Raw genomic sequence first — 25,000 nt, forward strand, 5'->3', positions numbered from 1 at the left:
TTAAATTAGATCTTTCATATATAAACTATAAACACGATAAAGAAAGCTATTGCTATTCAAAGAGAAATATAAAGACCCGTTTATCAAATCACTGTCCAAGGAAAGCATTCAGATTAAAAGCAAACCCTTATCGTCCATCCTCAATGACGTCATGCAAAGATGCTGAATCGAATCCGATCCGAGGTCAAACTTCTGCCAATGACGAATCGAAGCAGGAACCGGCTAGTTGTTTACAGTTGCAGCCACCCTGTGTTGTACCCGGTTGTTTCTGAAAATTCAAAATCCTTGTCAGGTGTTTACCTTCCGTTAGCCATAACAGAAGGTTGCATGTGATTTGGTGACTTTTCAGTGTTGATTTAGATTAATTTTTATTGTGGGAGGAATACATTATAAGCTGTTGAGGAATGAAATGAAGTATGCATTTTGGTGTAAATGATTGATTGAAATTGCGAGGTATAGAACCATAAAAATTATTTGCTCCTACCAGTGCCTAGCGAGTAAATTTGATACCTAACAGAATTTTATAGTTCACAGAACATTACCATTTATTTTACGTGTGCGTGTTTATATATATATATATATATATATATATATATATATATATATATATATATATATATATATATATATATGGATATGTATATATGTAGATATATATATATATATATATATATATATATATATATATATATATATATATATATGCTATTATTATTTTTATTATTATCATTATTATTATTATTATTATTATTATTATTATTATTGTTATTAATTGCCAAGCTATAACCCTAATTGGAAAAACAGGATGCTATAAGCCCAGGGGTCCCCAACAGGGAAAATAGCCCAGTGAGGAAAGGAAACATGGAAAAATAAAGTATTTTAAGAACAGTAATAGCATTAGAATAAACATTTCCTAAATAAACTATAAATACTTTAACAAAACACGAGGAAGAGAAAGTAGATAGGATAGTGTGGCCGAGAGTACCCTCAAGCAAAAGAACTCTAACCCAAGACAGTGGAAGACCATGGTACAGAGGCTATGGCACTACCCAAGACTAGAGAACAATGGTTTGATTTTGGAGTGTCCTTCTAGAAAAGCAGCTTGCCATAGCTAAAGAGTCTCTTCTACCCTTACCAAGAGTTAAGTAGCCATTGAACAATTACAGTACAGTAGTTAACCCCTCGGGTGAAGAAGAATTGTTTGGTATTCTCAGTGTTGTCAGCTGTATGAGGACAGAGGAGAATATGTAAAGAATAGGCCAGACTATTCGGTGTATGTGTAGGCAAAGGGAAAGAACCGTAACCAAAGAGAAGGATCCAATGTAGTACTGTCAGGTCAGTTAATGGACCCCATACTTCTCTAGCGGTAATATCTCAACGGGCGGCTGGTGGCCTGGACAACCTACTACCTACTAGCCAAGCTACAACCCTAGTTGTAGCTGTGACCTCAGTAGGACATAAAGTTTGAACATGCTTTCGCCCACCCATTCCTGTTTGTAGGTTAATCCTTATTTCCTTCTAGCCAGCTTCACTTCGATTTTGCTGATAAACAATTCTGAATCCGGAAGTTCTTTTCATCATCTCATGACAGCAGCTTCAACCTCTCTCTCTCTCTCTCTCTCTCTCTCTCTCTCTCTCTCTCTCTCTCTCTCTCTCTCTCTTGCATGTAGCTTATAAGCTTTATTTAAATTTTTTTTATCACCTTTTTATCAAAATGTTATCTTTAGATTCTAAAGTCCCAATCAGTCACCAGTTTCTGTATGTATCTTTATCGTGCCTCCCTTGATGTAAGGTTCCGACTAATAGCCCTATCTAAGGTTGATTGACAACCCATTCATTAAGAAATATGTCATTTATGACTCATTGTTGCCGCGCAGAGGACACAACCTTGGATCTTTCCGACCCTTATACTCGAGTGTGCTGGTCCGTAGACGTCGGGGACAGACAACCTTGCGCAAGAGTTTCATGCTTGTAACCTCGCTTGCATCTTTCTCTTTACTTTGCTTTTTTTTTTAAGAGATAACGTCAGATTAAAAGTGTACTGTTTCACTCCGTGCATGTTTAAGTGTTGTTGGATATTCATGATTATTTTTTTATGAAAATGGTAATATACTATATTTTTTTCTAAATAATTTCTGTTTCCTCATTTCCTTTCCTCACTGGGCTATTTTCCCTATTCTAGCCCTTGGGCTTATAGTATCGTGCTTTCCTAACTAGGGTTGTAGCTTAGTAATAATAATAATAATAATAATAAGGGTTGGTATTTAAATTTTTCTTTTCTTTATTTTTCAATGATGTTATTAAACAAACTTCTTTCTTCTTAGTTTAATTTATGTAAATAAATTTTGTATAGAAACAGTCATAGTTAAATGTGCAATGATTTTAAGATTTGGCCTCTAGTTTCCTAGCTCACTTTCAAAATAGGAAAAATGAATGTAAAACAAATTATTATACGAGCCCTTTAACATATAACAATCCATCTAATGTATAATTTTGATGAAATAATTGAAAAATATAATAGAATCGTCTAAAATTCCAACTTCGTTGTTTAAATAATTTTTAGGAATTGAGATTACAGGCAATAAAAATTGCGAAGAATTTATTCTATACTGAGAAGTATTATTATTATTATTATTATTATTATTATTATTATTATTATTATTATTATTATTATTATTATTATTACTACTAGCTAAGCTACAATCCTAGTTGGAAAAGCAAGATGCCATAACCCCAAGGGCTCCAAATGGGAAAAATAGCCCAGTGAGGAAAGGAAATAAGGAAATAAATAAACGATATAAGTAATAATGAACAATTGAAATAAAATATTTTGAAAACATTACCAACATTAAAACATATTTCATATATAAACTATGAAAAGGCTTATGTCAGCCTATTCAACATAAAAACATTTGCTGCAAGTTTGAACATATGAAGTTCTATTAATTCAACTACCCGAGTAGAAGATCATTCCACAACTTTTCACAGCTGGAATAAAACTAATAGAATACTGTGCAGTATTGAGCCTCCTGATGTAGAAGGTCTGACTATTATAATTAACTGCATGCATTGCATTACGAATAGGATAGAACTGCGATTAGTAATCCATGGCACAGCTTTTGTGGAATTTATAACGTACCAACATTTTAAAATTCACATTTGATTAAGACGATTAAAAATTTATGAAACTCGTTGCGTAAGGCAATAATCATTTGTAATTTATATTGGAAAACAATGTACAATCTGATAAAATACACATTTTAGCCTGAACGAGTGCTGAGAATCTATGAACAGAATCTTAGGTAACTAAAACTCATAGTATAGTTTTCCTAGACTACGAAGGTCATGAAGGTATTAGCTTGCAGGTCATTTCGCTTTACCAAATTAAATTCTGAAACTTAATACTATTCAGCTAAGTGTACAGTATATACCAACAATCTTGCGGCGATATTTTAATATTTATATGGTCTTTTACAAAAGTCTCTTATCGTGCAATATTGGTTATTGAGGTCTATTTTGAAGAACTTAAAAACAGAAAAAAAGTAGTTAGTGAACGCAGTCTGATCAAATTTTTTTCAGTTTTAAATTATACCTCCATACCCATTCCTGCTCTTCCATCTCGCTGTCATCCTCTTCACCCGTACTTCATACTGCAACTGGGTCCTTATCTCCCTGTTGACCTTATCTCCCAGGTCATAAGTTACAATCTAATCAAATTCAAAATGTTTGTTCATTTTGTCAGAATGTGAATGAGATTGTTTTCAGTATGGCAGATCAAAGAGATAAAGCGAAGTTCTTTTTAATGGGGTTTTAAAACTGGTGAAATCTATAGAACTATTTACTTCCAGGTTTCATTTGAACAATTTCTGATTATTTATTTTACGGTGCTAATTGATTCATATGATTCCTATTATTGGAAAGGAGATTGTTGTTGTTGTTGTTGTTGTTGTTGTTGTTGTTGTGGATTACCTGGCTCTTGTGGCCAAGGACGGGCTCTTGCAATTCTACAGTCCATAGAAGAAATGAGAATTTATCTGTATATAGTAAATAAAGTTGCGTGCTTCATAGGGGTCTCGAACTCTCTATTAACCCCCTCCCCCCTCCTCGTGCAAGAAGGGTTTCCATCTTTTTACACCTCTGCCAATATCATTGTTTATGACCCGATACGGGTGAGGCCTTTTTTATGACCCCTTCATGGGAATGTTCTTATCTGTGGGGGTTGGTTGGTGCTATTAAGAGGTCAACTACTCATTATTATTATTATTATTATTATTATTATTATTATTATTATTATTATTATTATTATTAAGCTATACCCCTAGTTGGAAAAGCAGGATGCTAAAAGCCCAGGGGTCCCAACAGGGAAAATAGCCCAGTGAGGAAAGGAAACAAGGAAAAATAAGATATTTTAAGAACAGTGACAACATAAAATAAATAATTCCTATATAAACTATAAAAACTTTGACAAATCAAGAGGAAGAGAAATTAGATAGAAATAGTGTGCCCGAGTGTACCCTCAAGCAAGAGAACTGTAACCCAAGACAGTGGAAGACCATGGTACACAGGCTATAGCACTACCCAAGACTTTTACTTACATTTATCAAGTGGCATTACTATTTCTGAAACATTTTATAGACACAATAGGCTGGACCTTTTCTTGCCCATTTCATAAGATTTCTATCCTCTACATTTTTCTTTTATCTGGTAAGATGTCCTTAACTGTCTTAGTAAGTACGGGTTTTGCCAATTCAATTGAAAGTCGACACGCCATATGCTCATTCTTTATCAAGCCAATGCAAGGCTAATTTTTGAGGGTTTCAGGGAAGTTGCTGGGGAACGATGTGTTTGGAATTACTAATTAGAAGACTGGAGTTTAAAAGGTTATTATCACGACATCATTTTACCCGAAGCTTTTCGTTGTTTCCCTTTCTATTTACTAAGTGGAGAGAGAGAGAGAGAGAGAGAGAGAGAGAGAGAGAGAGAGAGAGAGAGAGAGAGAGAGAGAGAGAGAGAGAGAGAGAGAGAGAGAGAGAGAGAGAGAGAGAGAGAGAGAGAGAGAGATTATTGCATCTGCCTCTTTTAAAATCAGCAGCCATGTTGGCTATTGGGCAGAGCGAATTAGTTTAAATGTTTAGAGAGTTATTCTGATCTTGTTTTACTTATTCTGGAATTCGTTTATCGTGATGCTGTTCAGTATGGTATTATACAGGATCGTAGTATTGTAGTTTAATGGACAGATCTGAATCGGATACAGATAAATATAAACTTCTTGTTATGGAAGGAAAGGTAGAATATTTGACCTGTGAATACCTATTTTGTATTGCTAAACTAAACCCATCTGATTTTTCGCTTATTACAGGCGTGTTTATTTGTTCAAAATTAGTTTTTCTACAAATCATTTATATCCTAATGGTAAAAGATTTTACATGGTGTTTTATACTTGACAAAAAATTACGAAAGACAATTTCACTGCAGTTTTAAGTGACTATTTGGGAATATACCAAAAAATCTTTTATTGACTTTGAAAAAAGAAACATATTTAAAGGAAAAAAGTATTAGAAGAGACACAAGGGATAATACCTTCTGTCCATCTTTCTATCTATCATCGATCTCTTAAATACTTTTATTGACATTGAAAAAAATATTTAAAGGAAAAAAAAAAAAGCATTAGAAGAAACTCAAGGGATAACAATATCTTTTGTCCATCTTTCTGTCTATCGTAGATCTTTTTTTCACTACTTGATTCGAGTGCTGATATCATCTAGCGTTCTAAGCTTGATTATTTTGCATACAAATAGTGAGAGAAAAATTCAGCTGTTACTTTTGTCTCTGTGAATCTCAAATACGTCGTTGTAAATCTGATTTTATCTTTTTATTTGCGATATTCTACCTTATTTATTTATCTAATTAGGAATAGAGATTGAGTGGAAATTAGTAAAATGTCAGAATAGGTAGGGGTGGGGGGTGGGGTGGGGGAGGGAAAAGTAAGTGCAGTCTGGTAAGAAAGGAATAGAATTTAATTTATTGACGTTAATTTAACAATCACAACGGTCCAATTGCTTGGTCTTGCACTTTAAATCAGAGCTCTCTCTCTCTCTCTCTCTCTCTCTCTCTCTCTCTCTCTCTCTCTCTCTCTCTCTCTCTCTCTCTCTCTCTCTCTCTCTACATGATGTAGTTTAAATGTACAACATCGTTTTTGTGGAACAGAACAGAAATCAGTATAATAAAAATCTTTTATCATTTTCTTTTTACAAAAAAGGAGAGATGAAAACGTAATTTTGTTCGAGACAACTATGTTTATTCCTTTCTTTATTGTCAAGAATTATGATGAAAACTACCAATTTTCTAATTGTCTCTTATTTTTTTCGCCTTGGACAAAGCACCGGTCGTCACGAAGAGGCCACGTCTTGATGATCTTCGAGAAATTAATCATAATTTTTTTTCAGACAACTTTATTGTCTTAACCTTGTCCTCAGCGTCGCCATCTGGAAAATGGCTGCTCCTTTGGTTAGATTTGCTGGGAAAGATTTTAAAAAAAGGTTTTTGTTTTATGAGAAGTGTCCCTTTCTCTATTCTAACACAAGGATTTAAGGCCTGGTGGCTTTCTGACATATGGTAGATTTTACAAGGTTATCTAGCTGTGATTCTTGAAGGCTATATAAGGTTTTGCATCTTAGATGCAGCAAATTGAATCATCATTCTTGTACTATGTGCGCGACCCAACAAAATGACGCCTAGATATTTAGGAAGATATGTACACATTCCCCTCTCCCCAGGGTATGACTACTCCCTCTCACCCCTACCCGATTGACGGAGAGAGACCGAGTTATATGTCTGGTGATGCAGGGAAGCGTGACCGGAAAGATTATATATATATATATATATATATATATATATATATATATATATATATATATATACATATGTGTGTGTGTGTGTGTGTGTGTATAATATATTCACACATATATAAGTAAATGATTTAACTAGGTGTGTAGAAGGACTGGGTAGAAGGAATTATGTAGTTGTTATGGGTGACTTAAATGCTAGAGTGGGCGCTGGAGAGGTAGAAGGTGTCATTGGTAAGTATGGCGTACCAGGTGAAAATGAGAGTGGTGAGAGACTAGTAGACATGTGTGTTGAACAAGAGATGGTAATAGGTGCTAGCTTCTTTAAAAAGAAAGATAAGAATAAGTATACGTGGGTAAGAGTGGCAAATGGAAGAGTAGTAGAAAGGGCATTAATGGATTATGTGTTGGTAACTAAAAGAATGTTTGGAAGATTGAAAGACGTGCACGTGTTTAGGGGTATGGCTAACGGTATGTCTGATCATTTTTTGGTGGAAGGAAAATTAGTTGTAGCAAAAGAGTGGGGGAATAGAGTAGGTGGATGTAAAAGGGAGGTAGTGAGGATTGAAGAGCTAATAAAACCGGGGGTAAAAAGTAAATATCAGGAAAGGTTGAAAATGGCATATGATGAGGTGAGAGTAAGAGAAACTGGTAATTTAGAGGAGGAATGGAAGTTAGTAAAAGAAAATTTTGTTGGGATTGCAAGTGATGTATGTGGCAAGAAGGTTGTTGGAGGCAGCATGAGGAAGGGCAGTGAATGGTGGAATGAAGGAGTGAAGGTGAAAGTGGAAGAGAAAAAGAGGGCTTTTGAAGAATGGCTGCAGAGTAATAGTATAGAGAAGTATGAAAAATATAGAGAGAAAATGGTGGAAGTAAAGCGCAAGGTACGTGAGGCAAAGAGGGCAGCTGACCTGAGGTGGGGTCAGGGATTGGGTCAGTCATATGAAGAGAATAAGAAGAAGTTTTGGAAAGAAGTGAAGAGAGTAAGGAAGGCTGGCGCAAGAATTGAAGAGACAGTGAAAGATGGAAATGGAAGGTTGTTAAAAGGAGAGGAGGCAAGGAAAAGGTGGGCGGAATATTTTGAAAGTTTGCTGAATGTTGAGGATGATAGGGAGGCAGATATAATTGCTGTTCCAGGTGTTGAGGTGCCAGTGATGGGAGGTGAGAATGAGAGAGAGATAACAATAGAGGAAGTGAGGAGAGCACTAGATGAAACGAGAGTAGGAAAAGCATCTGGTATGGACGGTGTGAAAGCTGAGATGTTGAAGGAAGGGGGTGTGACTGTACTTGAATGGTTGGTGAGATTGTTTAATATGTGTTTTGTGTTGTCAATGGTACCAGTAGATTGGGTTTGTGCATGTATTGTACCATTATATAAGGGTAAGGGAGATGTGCATGAGTGTTGTAATTCAAGAGGTATTAGTTTGTTGAGTGTAGTTGGAAAAGTGTATGGTAGAGTACTGATTAATAGGATTAAGGATAAAACAGAGAATGCAATCTTGGAAGTACAGGGTGGTTTTAGAAGAGGTAGGGGTTGTATGAATCAGATTTTTACAGTTAGGCAGATATGCGAGAAATATTTAGCAAAAGGTAAGGAGGTGTATGTTGCGTTTATGGATCTGGAGAAAGCATATGATAGAGTTGATAGGGAAGCAATGTGGGATGTGATGAGGTTATATGGAGTTGGTGGAAGGTTGTTGCAAGCAGTGAAAAGTTTATACAAAGGTAGTAAAGCATGTGTTAGAATAGGAAATGAAGTGAGTGATTGGTTTCCGGTGAGAGTGGGGCTGAGACAGGGATGTGTGATGTCGCCGTGGTTGTTTAACTTGTATGTTGATGGAGTGGTGAGAGAGGTGAATGCTCGAGTGCTTGGACGAGGATTAAAACTGGTAGGCGAGAATGACCATGAATGGGAGGTAAATCAGTTGTTGTTTGCGGATGATACTGTACTGGTAGCAGACACAGAAGAGAAGCTTGACCGACTAGTGACAGAATTTGGAAGGGTGTGTGAGAGAAGGAAGTTGAGAGTTAATGTGGGTAAGAGTAAGGTTATGAGATGTACGAGAAGGGAAGGTGGTGCAAGGTTGAATGTCATGTTGAATGGAGAGTTACTTGAGGAGGTGGATCAGTTTAAGTACTTGGGGTCTATTGTTGCAGCAAATGGTGGAGTGGAAGCAGATGTACGTCAGAGAGTGAATGAAGGTTGCAAAGTGTTGGGGGCAGTTAAGGGAGTAGTAAAAAATAGAGGGTTGGGCATGAATGTAAAGAGAGTTCTATATGAGAAAGTGATTGTACCAACTGTGATGTATGGATCGGAGTCGTGGGGAATGAAAGTGATGGAGAGACAGAAATTGAATGTGTTTGAGATGAAGTGTCTGAGGAGTATGGCTGGTGTATCTCGAGTAGATAGGGTTAGGAACGAAGTGGTGAGGGAGAGAACGGGTGTAAGAAATGAGTTAGCGGCTAGAGTGGATATGAATGTGTTGAGGTGGTTTGGCCATGTTGAGAGAATGGAAAATGGTTGTCTGCTAAAGAAGGTGATGAATGCAAGAGTTGATGGGAGAAGTACAAGAGGAAGGCCAAGGTTTGGGTGGATGGATGGTGTGAAGAAAGCTCTGGGTGATAGGAGGATAGATGTGAGAGAGGCAAGAGAGCGTGCTAGAAATAGGAATGAATGGCGAGCGATTGTGACGCAGTTCCAGTAGGCCCTGCTGCTTCCTCCGGGGCCTTAGATGACTGCGGAGGTAGCAGCAGTAGGGGAGTCAGCATTATGAAGCTTCATCTGTGGTGGAAATGTGGGAGGTTGGGCTGTGGCACCCTAGCAGTACCAGCTGAACTCGGTTGGGTCCCTGATTAGGCTGAAGGAACATAGAGAGTAGAGGTCCCCTTTTTGTTTTGTTTCATTGTTGGTGTCGGCTACCCCCCAAAATTTGGGAAAGTGCCTTGGTATATAGATAGATAGACATATGTGTATATATATATATATATATATATATAAATACCAGACACTTGCTCTTTATTGTATAGGTGAGATGGTTATTGTGCATACCTTACCAAACAGTGTAACTAATCACTTTCCTTGTGTATACTAGATATATGGTTTTACATTACATATACAAAGAAAGAAAGAGAGTGTAGAGTCAAGGCACGAAGATGATTAAAGTCTTGATATATCTACTTTAGGAAAACAATTCTTTGATGAATATCTCAGTAGGTTCTGCAACTATGACCCGAACTCTTAAGTTTAAATGCAAAGTGAACAGTTAATCAGACAAAAGGCTGTTTAGTGTTCACAGAGCTACGAATATTCCACTCGTATATACTATATTGATAAGCACTTTCCCTACTTTTATTTACCCAAGTGACTAATCAATAACAACATTAAGATTCTGTCCGCTGGTTAATAAGCCTTTTTTTGTTGTCACTTATTGAATTGCATATTCAAGTCACTTGACCGCTTAGCATAACCTTTATATCATGTATTTACTGAGAGAGAGAGAGAGAGAGAGAGAGAGAGAGAGAGAGAGAGAGAGAGAGAGACCTTGCTAGCGATAGTTCCCTTCGAGATGTATTTTTCTCCTTCACCCACTTTATAAATATGAAATTTCATTATATCAGTATTTATCATCTTGGCATTCAAGTAATACAGTAAACTTCAAGGCAACAACAACAACAAATGCAGCCTTTTCTTGTTTTCTAGTTTATATATGATATATTTATTTTAATGTTACTGTTCTTAGAATATTTTATTTTTTCTTGTTTCCTTTCCTCACTGGGCTATTTTCCCTGTTGGAGTCCCTGGGCTTTTAGCATTCTGCTTTTCCAACTAGGGTTGTAGCTTAGCGATTAATAATAATAATAATAATGATAATAATAATAATAAAGGCCTCAGACATATCTTTTCATGTCAGGGGTTGTGAGTTTTCATCACCACGCTGGCCGGTGCGGATTAGTGATGGTGGGAGACTTTTGTCTGATAGCTCACAGTAAACCAACCTATTATAGGTGTCCCTGACTAGTACAGCGTAGTTGATCATGGCGATACACAAAACCTTTCACCACGTTAAGGTATCCTCACGCAGAAATGGAAGCTCAAGGTATTAGCAACTAAATGATAATGAAATCATACGTATATGATTCACATGAAAATAGATTTGAAAGCATGAAAAGGAGAATATAAACATAAATTGAATAGGTTAGGGAATTTCGAATTATAAGGTAACACGGTCACAATAATTAACCTTGCAAAAAGTGCAAAGTATTTCTTCTTGCGATTTAACTAGCAGATGAATCCTGTCTTGATAATCAGGCCTGATACTTACCATGAACAAGACCACAACATACCACCCATTGAGAACGAAGGCAACGGTAGCTCCTGTGATGTTTCTCCCAATTACCACATTGACATTTAGGAGCTGGAACACAGGAAGCTTCCTCCGAGTGGATTATTAAGACATAATTAAATGTTTGGAAACTCAACAGGTGTTGCCATATAAGAGATTTTTCATTTAGCATGTGAATGATTTACTCTCTCTCTCTCTCTCTCTCTCTCTCTCTCTCTCTCTCTCGTATCAAGCATGAAAGTGATTCTTAGATATGGCTTATTGGGCTACCGTTTTGGAATTTACATATACATATATATTATGTATGTGCATATATATATACTGTAATATATATATATATATATATATATATATATATATATATATATACATATATATATATATATATATATATATATATATATATACATATATATATATATATATATATATATATATATATATATATATATATATATATATATATATACATATGTGTACTGTATATGAGGGTATATGATTCTGTGCTCGTTCTATCTAGTAATTATCTTTGTTTATTGGGATGTAATATCAGCAAAGAAGATATAAAAACAAATTTCCATTGATATTTTTGCTGGAATCCGAAAACAAATTCCCATTGATATTTTTACTCGAATCCGAAAGCAGTTTCCAAAAGCCCTTGAGCTTAAAACACGATGCTTTTCTATTTAGAGTTGCGAAAAGCCTCATTATGCCAGTTTGCAGAAATTGCAAAAAGTAATGCTGTCAATTGAAATTATTAAGATTATTTTTTTTAAATTATTAAAATTATTGAAACTATTATGGGAAACTTGCATGATAAAAATGTATTATAACAGGGTTAACGCAGTGCTAGAGCACTTGACTCCCATTGTCAAAGTCCCATAGTTCCATTCTTGTCCTGTTGAACACCTATCACACTTTGAATGGTTACCTACACCGTTACAAGTCAAGAAAATATCAGGAGGCTGGCAATCTCATCCCCAGAGACTTGAAAAGAATAAGTGAAGGGTTTGGTGAGGAACAAATTATGTATTTGTACAGAGAGAGAGAGAGAGAGAGAGAGAGAGAGAGAGAGAGAGAGAGAGAGAGAGAGAGAGAGAGAGAGTGGATTTGCCGGCTGTTTTGAGAGCTGGAGCTCGAGCTAGGTCAATCTGGTTTAATTCAAAACAACAAAAATGAAGGATTTCCATAATGTTAATTATATATTTTTCGGTTGTAAGAATAGAAAAAGAGCGGGCGAGAGAATCCCTTTTAATTCTCTCATTGTTGTTAGCATTTAGTGCCATTCGGAGGTAGGGAAATCGACATTTATTTCCTGTTCATTGTTGAACAGACTTTCATTGTTCGCATGCTGCTCTATGTAAATGCTTCACAGTAAAACATTATTATTTCCGTACAGCAGTGTTTCACTCCATTGTGCTTTTAGAGGAAGTTTTGTAAAGGATATATTACGTTTGAGTATATATAGGTGTCTAGTTTCAGTTCCAGTATCATCAGAATAGATACTCACCAGAACGTCAGCCAGGCATGCCCAACCCCCCACTGTGGTGCCCAACCACAGCAGTCTCCTCCCAAGTAAACAGCTTAAACTCAAGGTCCTGGGTGGGGATCGATCTGCTGCCATGCGAATGCTAAGCGAACACGTTACCACTGTTTTAGCCTGAAGGATAGTACATTCTTGCTTGCTATTAGATTGGCAAGCAAAAAGCAAGTCACGGGCTCTTGCACGAAGGCAGCCCGTAAGATTTGCCACTAATTTACCTCCTGCAAAATTTAAGGAACTGGCCTCTCTTTACTCCTGGCCTTGAATAAGGGAAAGGAAGCTAAAGATGATTTAGGGAATGGAGAAGCGTAAAGGAAAATGTGAAATATGAAAATTTAGAAATTGTAGGTTTAGAGAAAGACTCACCAAAATGAGAAATCATGTGATATTGATTTACAAAGTTTAAATGGTATTCGTGGTGACCTGAGCTATAATTTTCATAGTACTTATGATTTAGAGTATCACTGAAAATTATCCATTTTTAAGACTTCGTGTTGTGTTCAAGTTTTATGATGTTCCTCTTTTACCCTATTTACGCTTCGAATTTTAGCTCGTGTCACTTCAAATTATAATGAGTTTAATTAAATATGTGTGAAAAGTAGGAAGTAACTTTTCTCCTGTAAATGTTACACGCTGGTATTTTACCTGTCGAACAGATTGGTTGTACGTCGAATTGATAGTATTGTCTTTTCTGCAATAATTTTACCCACATTTTATCAGTTTTTGAAATATTGAAAATAAATTCTTTGACGCTTTTATTTTATCCTTATCTATCAGTTCAATATTTCATATTCTAACCCTTGCTTTGATTTCTTTTTAATGGTGTTAATGTTATTTAAAATATTTAATTTTAATTTTTCATTACTTCTTATATCGTTTATTTATTTCCTTGTTTCCTTTCCTCACTGGGCTATTTTTCCCAGTTGGAGCCCTAGTTGCTTTCCAACTAGGGTTGTAGCTTGGCTAGTAATAATAATAATGAAAATAATATTGTTTGTAATGCTGCATTTTTCATTTATCATTGGTATTTTGAGATCGATCTGGCCATGTTATCTTTACTGTTAGCATTTTGGTTCCATTTACTCGTTTTGTCGTATTTTAAGAACACTAACACTACAAACCTTTTGTGCTAATTTATATTCAGCATCAGTTCCTTCCAAACTTGTTTTTCTTTTTCTTTTCAAGCTTTATTGGCATTTCATCTTTTTCACTAGCTCGCTCGTAAAAGTCTTCTTCCCTAAGTTCCAAATACAGCCGTTGTATTATTCTCTTTATTTGGTGGGGATCGGGTTAGCTCATTGTGTTGTAGTTCTTTTTTATATGGAACTTTGGGTGAGTGTATATGTTTGATAAGTGCTTAAAATGTTTAAAGACCGCTCGTGAATATCAGAGTTAATGGACAGTGGCATTGCCCTAACAAGTAGGACAATGCCCTTGAGACTGACCATGTGATCAGCGCCCAAGACCCTTCTCCACCCAAGCTAACACCAGGGAGGGCCAGGCAATGGCTTCTGATGACTAAGCAGGTAGACCTATAGGCACCCCCAAGGATGGTGAGGTTGCAGCCACTAAAAGAACTAAGGATTTTAATTGGGATTTGAACCCCAGTCTGGTGATCACCAGGCAGGGACGTTACCAGTACGCTACCGCAACTCTAAAAGTAAATTAAGTTATCCTAATGCTATCATATGTAAATTGATGTTTTTTCTGAGATTATGCAAACCTTTTGGCTTCTCTTTGCTATATTTGATTAAAAGACTGTATATATATGCTCTTAAACGCTCAAACAATGCCATTAAAACAAGGTCATTAAATTATCACCTCGAAAGAAACACATACTTTAAATTAGTCATGAAAGTGATAAATATACAGTAGGTCCTTTATTCCCCCTCCGCCTGTCTCCCCCACCAAGTGGCACTATTGGAGGAAGACCGCCAGGGGTCATCTGGTAGCCTTCCCTTCTTGCCTTGGTCTTGGCATTTTTGTAGAAGGATGGCCCCCGGTGCCAACAAGTCTCTTTCTTTTGGAGGTCAACGCCTACGGCTTGAGGGAAAGGGACGTGATATATTATTTGTTTCATAGTATAGGGAGACTTGGGTTATTTGCAGTTAATTTTATTTATTTATTTATTTTTTTTTTTTTTAGAAATTATGGCATTATTTTAACTTGAAGAGATGGGCGAGATTGATCACTTAATAGATTTATTTGCCCATTTCACAGTATATGGATACTTTTATTGTTATTCGAAAAATGTTTATTTTTCTTTAGAAATTTTGTCATCATTTTAACTCGAAGATGGGTGAAATTGGCCAATCGATATCTATATTTGCCCATTTCACAGTATAGGGAGACTTATTATTCACAGGAAAATATATATTTTTTTCTAGAAATTTTGGCATTATTTTAACTCGAAGATGGGCGGGATTGGCCACTTAATACCAGGTATTCTTTTAACCCTGCTTAATACTTATATTTGTCGCACACTTTAGAGAAGAACACGAGAGAAGGAAGTACAAAGGATTCGAACTAATCCTAAAGTAAGCTATAGCTCCACTTTTCGAGAAAGGAAGAGTATATGTCTCATGGGAAACCGAAGATTGAGAGACTTAATGGCAGTATTAATAGAGTTCAAACTTGCAGCAAATGTTTTTATGTTGAACAGGCTGACATAAGTCTTTTTATAGTTTGTATATGACATCTGTTTTGATGTTACTGTAAAGTATTTTATTTTAATTGTTCATTATCGGTATTTCTCATATTGCTTATTTATTTCCCTATTTCCTTTCCTCACTGGGCTATTTTTCCATGTTGGAACGCTTGGGCTTATAGCATCTTGCTTTTCCCACTAGGGTTGTAGCTTAGCCAGTATTAATGATAATAGTATAGGTTGAGATATAGCAAAGACTTCAGTCTGCCCAACGTAATGCATGGCTGTGTGTATACTCCTGTTTACGCAATGATCTCTGTCGTGATTATGTTACAGTATATTCATGGGATGCATTTAACATTATTTTCTGCGAATTATAAAATGTTATATTGTATTATTGGAGATTTTTTCGCGAGTTTCCTGTGTTTTATATTTATCTCTGGTACATAATCAAGTGATTTCAATAATATTGTGCGTATGTGCGTAACTTACATTTGAAAATACGCCATAGGCAGTTAAAATTCATTATTATAGATTAAGGTTGTCTACAATATTGAAGAGGTTATTTGGGTAAATGCCCAAAATTGATTAATTCGGTTGTAATTAGGTAGGACTATTTCTTGTAGGTTTACATCTTCACTTGATAATGAAAAAAACTCGACTCCTGGTTACGGCAGTAAGAATAACATTAATCTCAAATGCAAAAGGTTTTATATCTCCGTATTATTATTATTATTATTATTATTATTATTATTATTATTAGCCAAGCTACAACCTTAGTTGGAAAACCAAGATGCTATAAGCCCAAGAGCTCCAACGTGAAAAAATAGCCCAGTGAGGAAAGGAAATAAGGAAATAGATAAATGTTGCTTGTTTTCACACCTTTCTGGTAGTGGGCATACCTTAACGTGGTGAAAGTGTTTTGTGTATTGGCATGATCAGCAAAGTTGTATTAGTCAGGACCACCCATATTAGGTTGGTTTGCTGTGAGTGATCAGACTAAGTTCTCCAACCATCACCAATCCGCAGTGGCCAGCGTGGTGATGAAAATTGTCAAACCCCATGCATGAATAAAGACATATTTGAGGGCTTTGTCCTGCTGTGGACTAGAAACGGCTGCATTTGTTGTTGTTGCTGTTGTGTTCACAACACGTGGTCTGAATTCCTTGCTTATTGACATTTTGTTTCATTGCTTTAATTTACTTGACGTTATTGATGATGTTTGGTGTTGCATCAACATAATAACACAAAGTAAAAGCGAATAATTAATGAGAATGTTGGAATACGAACACTGTTTGGTTCTTATGTATAAATGTTTCATGAGTAGTGTAATTGTGTTTCACAAGATTGTATTTGCCAGTAGGCTTTCTAACACATTTTCCTAAGTAAACGCCCATTGGAATTTTGATCTAACTATATTCATGTTATTTGATTTTCATGGGTGTTTTGGTAAAATTTTCCGATTAATTAGTTTTGTTTTGGAGAGATTTATAACAAAATATTTCCCTTTTCGATTCAAATTCATATTTAAGATCCTTATAACTCCTCTATAGTCAATTCTTTTTAGTGAGTCATATGCTTGCTGATTAGTTGGACTAGATAATTCTAACCAATCAGATAGCAGGAAACTTTACCGAGTTAAAAGGGCACCGCTGCGAGTCAGTGCAAATGCGCTTCATTAAAAAAAATTGAGTATAGTCACTATTATACAGTCATCCTGTGTGTATATATATATATATATATATATATATATATATATATATATATATATATACATATATATATATATATATATATATATACATACATAAATATGTATATATATATATGTGTATATATGTGTGTGTGTATATATATATAATGTATATAATCCTGTCACGTTGAACGGCATTACTCAGTTTCTCCCTGTCTCTAGGGTAGGGGGAGAGGGAATAGTCAGACCCTGGTGAGAAGGGGTATCCTAAGAGCTACTCTCGTAAACTACAGTCTCCCACAAATTAATGAAACTGCCCCTCGTAGTTAGGAAAGGGGGGAGGGGGTGGAGGGGCTGAATGTTTGTGCTATATTTCAATATTTAGCTGTCAATTTTGACGGGTCGTGTACACTAATCTAATATAAAGATATAATAAATTGGTTTAGCTTTTCTCGTAACTATTATATCATCTCTCTCACAACTACGTCGTATTCTGTACCGCCACTCCTTTATTAATCTCCGCGGAAGCTGGCTCGTTATATGGAACGGATCAGAGGAATGAATTCATATCCTATATATAGTCTTCCGTCACCATTCTCCGAGACTTTGCAATTCGTATCGCCTTTGTTTAACTTTCAGGAATTCGAGAAGGTTAGATTCGTGAAATCAAAATCCGTCTTGATTGATTTTTGAAGTTTTGCTGGCGTTTTTTCTTTTGTCACAATGATTTAGAGTAGTTTAATTGTCTTTATAGTTTTTATTTCATTATAATCTCTATATGATGAAGGGGAAGTGCATGGCTTCTATGTATGTGTATGTATGTGTATATATATATATATATATATATATATATATATATATATATATATATATATATATATACACACATATATGTGATATATGTGTGTGTATGTATGTATGGATATAACACACATATATGTGATATATGTGTGTGTATGTATGTATGGATATAATTCTTTCCGGTCACGCTCCCATTACTCCTCCAAGCGCTCAGCTCTTTCCGTTCCTCAGGAGAGGAAAGAGCGAGTAGTCATACCCCGGTGAGAAGGGGTATGTTTGTGTACATATCTATCTAAATATTTAGCCGTGATTTTTGACGGATAGCGTACACTTATATAGCACATTAACAAATCTAAAGACCTACTGGAATAGATTTTTTTTTTAATCCTCCAGAGAAAAATGCCTATATCTTAACATCGTTTCCCCTCTCGGTTTCTCCTGGTAGAAAGTATAAATAGAATCGTCAACTCAGTACTCAAGGTGGCCTTATTTTTCCTACGTAATTTATTCATTATTAATGGTGGCTAATTACTACTTATTACTCCCGGGTGACGTCACGTTAAGGTCAGAAAAGGAGAAATTAACTCAAGAACTTATTGTTGAGTGAAGGATTAAATAAACGGTAATTAATTGCATCCTCTGGAGTTGTCATAATTAAGTAGATGTCTATTAGAGTATTATTTTCTTCTCTTTCTGTTGAGGTCAAATTTTTATTAAGGATGATTTTGAAATGTCATTGCAATTGTTTTGCAATAATACTTCAATATTTGTAGCATAATTGGTTTCATGGCTGACAGGTTTTAGAAATAATCTGTTGCTTAATATTTTGAATGACTATTTAGCAAACGAATAAACTTTATTCATCTTTATTGCTGAATAACTAACGAATATCCTTTATTAGAAAGTCATTTTTCTATGGTTCTTAATGATCTTAATATCAGTTTTTTAAAACAATAAGTAAATTATATTTTATATAAGATGATGAATGAAGAAGTATTGAATTAAAAGCTCAATATAAAGACGACTGGCGAAATCTAACCGAGGCCCTTTGCGTCAATAGGCGTAGGAGGAGATGGTGATGATGATGATGATGAAAGTATATTCGGCAAATTAAATCATAAATAAAACCTTCAGAGACAAATATTTTAGCGTTACGTAGAATATATAAAGATTATGATTTTAGCGTTACATGAAATATATAAATATGATTTTAGCGTTACTTAGAATACATAAAGATTATGATTTTAGCATTACTTAAAATACATGAAGCTCATAACTCTCGGAAAGCATCGTAATCCACTGCAGCAATAAATGCAGTTGGAGAAAACCAACAAAAGAATTAAAAAAAAGAAAAGAATTTCTACAATAAAAGTAAACCACAATGTTACGGCTATAGCGAGGTAAACCTTGTGAACAGAGACTATTTCCTGTTAACGAAAGATCACTGGAGGCTTCTCGTGTGCCACAAAGGAAGAAGTTTAGGCCACTAGGCTTAATTTCCACCTTGCTATTTGCAACATTCTTGGAAAGGAAACTGAAGTTTTAGGCCCCTAAGACATGTTTGCCCATTGTCGCTTTCTTTTACCATAGGGTGGCAAGGTTACCATTACTTGAGGGGTGTCTTTTTTAGCTATATTGCCGTAGCTTACATGCAGAGTTCACGCTGAATTAATGCCTGGGAATCTGTATTGATATAAACTTCACGTTATGGAAGGAAGTTTTTTAAGGTAATAAAGCAAAAAATATGTATGCACTGGACTCGCATGCAGTATACTGTTCTGTCAAAACTAAATTAAATAAAGAATAATATATATATATATATATATATATATATATATTATATATATATATTATATATATATATATATATATATATATATAAATATATATTATATATATATATATATATATATATATATATATATATATATATTATATATATTATATATAAATATATATATTATATATATATATAATATATATATAATATATATATATATATATAATATATATATATATATATATATATATATATCTATATATATATATAATATATATATATCTTTATTCTTTACTTAATTTGGTTTTGACAGAACAGTATACTTCGTCCGAGTCCAGTATATATATATATATAGAGAGAGAGAGAGAGAGAGAGAGAGAGAGAGAGAGAGAGAGAGAGAGAGAGAGAGAGAGAGAGAGAGAGAGAGAGAGAGAGAGAGAATGTTACTTTTTTTTCATTCCTAAGGCACCGTATAGCACGACACCCCTCTCGCCCCTCCCCCTCCGCAGCCACCCATTCAGGATGACCTCAAAGTTGGCTGAGAGCTTCGTCGTCTCTGAGCGTTGGCGTCCCCAAAGCTGGGCCACCGGGTCCCTCGACATCATCCCCCAAATGACCCTGAGAGATCCTGATGCCAGCGCTCGTTGGATGGCGAGAGTTTCCTGACATAAGGCCACTGCCGCTATCGTTGACAATACACGGGAAGTCAGACGTGTGTTAGACTCGGTGCGAATAACACGCGCTTTAAGAACGCGACTGGATCATTTGTGCAATTGAAGACGCTGTGTATCAGAATTCCCTCTTTGCTCGATCGTGTCAGGTTTCGAGACTGTGAGAAGGATATTTACTAAACCAGAGAAAATATTGGAATTTTTAGTAATATCATTTGATAGCTGTTTGATATTTGAAAAGGCAGTCTATAAGAAAAAAGGCTGTCAAAAAAAATCTATTTTTTATTTTATTTGGAAACTAATTTTTTCATCGTTCTGAAGTTATTTACGGCAAGATGTGTGTCAAGGTAGGTCAGGGGTCGAAATTTGTTCTGTGCGATAATGATATTTGTGGGACTGTGTGTATTGTTGATGGATGTCAGGTCACCTCAGAATGATCTTTTGGAACATGATATGAAGAACGTTTTGTTTTGGATATGATTTTGTATAAATTTCTTAATTATTGAGTATTTTGAGTCTTGTATTTTTTACTTATTCAGTGTATGAAGTTTGTATTTTTATTTAAGAGTATTAGTAGCATCAGTTAAATAATGTTTGAATAGGAATAGGCCTACGTGAAAGATAATTATGATTTTAGCGTTACTTAGAATGCATAAAGCTTATGATTTTAGCGTTACTTAGAATACATAGAGACTATGATTTTAGTGTTACTTAAAATACATGAAGGTTATGATTTTAGCGTTACTTAAAATACAAAAAGACTATGATTTTAATGTTACTTAGAATCCATAAAGATTATGATTTTAGCGTTACTTAGAATACATAGAGACTATGATTTTAGTGTTACTTAAAATACATAAAGATTATGATTTTAGCGTTACTTAAAATAAATAAAGGTTATAATTTCAGAGTTACTTAAAATGCAAAAAAGATCAGGATCTTAGCGTTACTTAAAATACATAAAGGTTATAATTTCAGCGTTACTTAAAATACAAAAAGACTATAATTTTAGCATTACTGAGAATATATAAAGAAAGTATCTGATCATTTTCTTTGATTAGAATATGGCTTGAACAAATATTTGAAAATGTACGAGTCCTTAGGGGCTGTAATGTGATACTTATGAATAACAGCTGTCCTGATTAGATCCTCTAAAAATTTTCGTAGATTTATAGGAAACCTAGTAATGATCAATAAATAGCTAAGTGACAGCCTGAGAGAGAGAGAGAGAGAGAGAGAGAGAGAGAGAGAGAGAGAGAGAGAGAGAGAGAGAGAGAGAGAGAGATCTTTATTTCTCAAAAACTTAGGTTAATTCTTTCTGTTGTATTAGTGTACCTGCTGCCTGTCATATGACTTTGTATTTCATGAGATATATTTTTTCATAGATTTCAAAACGTTTAGAATATAAACATTTAAGGAAAATATTTAAGGAAAATTACTAACAACGGGAAGCATTACATCTTAATTTAGACAGCAATGATCCCCCCATTCTCTCTCTCTCTCTCTCTCTCTCTCTCTCTCTCTCTCTCTCTCTCTCTCTCTCTCTCTCTCTCTCTCTCAATTGATCAATGACTCGCATCAAATAGCCTTATGCGTTTACTATCCGAAGATAGGATGTAAACAAATGGGCTGTCTTTGAGATTCATGGGAGTCAGCAAATCTCCAATTTGCTGAAAATAAAGAGTTGAGGGATCTTATGCATTTATAAAAAGGATGTGGCGAGGATCATTACAGGATGCTATCAATCTAAGAGAGAGAGAGAGAGAGAGAGAGAGAGAGAGAGAGAGAGAGAGAGAGAGATTCCTTGGGCAGATAAGTGTCATGTCCACATTTGATATTTGAGAGAGATAGTTACCGTATAATCTGCTGTACGTATTTTTTTTATAACTGGTTATATATAAATGGCTATCTTATTAGCAATTTACCTTGACATTCACAGATGTGTGTTTGTTTACATCTTGGAGTCTTTTCAAAGTCAACAAAGGTGGAGAGATAAAATGCTTATAGTTTGTTCTCGCACATCCGTCTTTTACTTTGATGTCCTACATTTTAACATGTAACGAGTAAGACTAGATATTGGTCTCTAAAAGTCTTGATCTATCGATAAGTGGAAGGAAATTTAAATCCTTATTTTAAACCCCACAAAAAGGCTTTATAATGCAGTCATGTTTTCGCTGTCAATCAAAATTACTCATAATTGTCTTAGCTGTAGCTAGTTGTATTGTATGTCGAGTTCTTCGGTTGTTTATAAATAAAAAAAGTGGATTTGGACATAGGTTTGATCGATTATATCCTATTTCTTCACAACTTTCATAAATTTCCCAGTTGAAAATATTAGCTTACTCCTAACCAATACTTGGAGTGCTAATGTGCATATTTCTTATACGATGGATATACTGTATTCGGTATTATAACTTTTACATATAATGTGCTTGTTAACTTTGCTTTTCAAAGTCAATACGTAGACAGACTAACCTGAAATATTCTCGAGAATTATGTGTAAGTCAGTCACATTATTGTTATTACCTACGTAAGGAGGTTACTTTTGTTTATTTGTATAATTATGACCATTATTACGTAAAGCGTTACGCGTATAATTTTACGAAATTTCACCAAAGGTGGGTTACGTGATTGGCAATCACTTATTTCTGGAAGATATAGGAATGTAACCTTTGGGAAGATGAGACCTTTTATGGATTGTGTTACCTATAGTCAATTCTTTTTAGCGAGGCAGATTTGCACCGAATCGCAGGGGTGCCCTTTTAGGTCGGAAAAGTTTCCTGCTCGCTGATTGGTTGGTCAAGATAATTCTAACCAATCAGATAGCAGGAAACGTTTTCAAGCTAAAAGGGCACCGCTGCGAGTCTGTGCAAATGCGCCTCATTAAAAAAAATTGAGTAGTTCAGTAGTCTATTCTAAGAATGCATTGAGATTATTACTGTAATTTTGATAACTGATGTTCTTATTGTTTCGGCAAGTATAATCTCGAGCGGAGAGGCAGGCTTCCTCTTAAACCTTAAGATTTTATTTTGATCCTGACAATTATCCGTATTTGTTTGTGTACTTTAAGGGTCTGGCGTTGGTATTTTGCGCGAACTTTGAAGACATCGTTTTGTTGCAAATCAAAATCTTCGTTGGAAAAGTCGGAAAACTGAAAACTAGAAAATCATTATAAGATTTTCAAAAGGAAGAACTCTGGGAGAGTATCCATGAAAACAATGTCACATGTAACATATAATACATCAAGACAACAGTGGTAGAGGATATAATTTGAACATTGAAACTAAATTCCATATAATTCGTTCAGTAATGGTTAAAAACTTACTTTGTGGTATGATCGAGCAATTGCAGCTGCTTCGTGATCTCTAGATCTCTAGATCTAGATTTCTAGATCTCTAGATCTAGATTTCTAGATCTCTAGATCTAGATTTCTAGATCTCTAGATCTAGATAAGATTTGAGTTAGCCTTGCTGTTGCCACAGTAATGCCTAAGGAGACCTGGCTAGTTATTTCCTTTTATCCAGCTGACTTACTTTCCCCGAGAACACGAACCCTTAAATTTTCCCGCATAACATACGCCATTGCAGTTACTTCTTTGGATAAAGTCAGGTCAAAAGGATTGCATTTAAATAAAAAAAAAAATAAAAAATAAAATATTTCAGAACAATAACTTTCCTTTCGTTAACCAGTGAGTAATTTGAATCTCAATACATGATTAAGTATTCTGTGTGTAGTCCAAAACCGTAATGATTATAATTATGATGGTTATCCCGTATCCCAGAACGTCGGTAGTATTCATTAAATTAAAAACACTAGATTCTAAATTCATACCTAGAACAGAAATTATGACGTAATCCAATTCCGTGACTATTCGATGAAACGATCAGTATTATTCATGCATATTTTCGCTCATTTCTTCGCTGATCACAATAACAATTATTTTATGGGACACAAAACAGATCTTCTGATAACTACTTGTGTGGGTTGAAACATGCACACCCCCCATCCCCTTTCCCCTCAAACAGTCATTAAAAGCTTTCTGATTGCATTTCAATTGCATGGTCTGTCAGAAGCTTGGTAAAGCCGTTAGGGAGAAATAGGGAACTTTGACTCCTTTAAGGAAATTATTAGCCAATAGTTGATAGTCGGCCCATTTGAGGTTATTGACGTTTGCTAGGAATTCTGTTATTGCAATAGAAAAACTATTTGAGGCTTATATAGTTCATTCGGAATTCTGTCATTTCAATAGAAAAACTGTTAATAATCTTGTAGTTTGCTAGGACGTATGTCTATTTGATAGAAAAACTGATGCTGTCTAGGAATCTCTTATGGAATTTACTTAGATGCGGTAACTTTAAACCTTGTAGTAATTCTCTTACCAGGTCTATCTACTTAGATATGGTAGAAAAAAAATCTGGAAAACAATGTTTATTTTTGGTTTGATCCTTAAGAATAATATTATCTGTAATCTTTTAGGAAAGATTATGAGAAGTTTCACGATGATGAAGTTGCTGTAGGCCTATTTCTCATATAGTTCTCCCATAAAACCATATAACCTTTTAAGGGTATGTATTTCTTAAATATATATTTATAGTTTTTACTGAGTGTGGGTTTTTAAACGAATTGTATTGGATTGATTTTAATAAATATCTGAACTTTGGGTATTAAAGAAACCTA

At 35.0% G+C, this 25,000-nt stretch overlaps 1 protein-coding gene across 3 annotated transcripts in view; it reads left to right on the forward strand.

Moving 5' to 3' along the window:
- LOC137657757 (uncharacterized) overlaps window positions 1-25,000 on the forward strand; it is a 196,870-nt gene that overhangs the window by 13,283 nt on the left and 158,587 nt on the right. The window contains exon 1 of one of the 3 annotated variants that reach the window (XM_068392258.1): window positions 20,341-20,670. The exons of 1 other annotated variant lie outside the window; for it this stretch is intronic. The gene's annotated coding sequence lies outside the window, so the exon portion shown is untranslated. Of the gene's footprint in view, window positions 1-20,340; window positions 20,671-25,000 lie in introns of those variants that run through there. One more of the 3 variants, XM_068392240.1, reaches the window with a different exon arrangement.

The sequence above is a fragment of the Palaemon carinicauda genome, chromosome 1 (assembly GCF_036898095.1).
Source record: "Palaemon carinicauda isolate YSFRI2023 chromosome 1, ASM3689809v2, whole genome shotgun sequence".
NCBI lineage: Eukaryota > Metazoa > Arthropoda > Malacostraca > Decapoda > Palaemonidae > Palaemon > Palaemon carinicauda.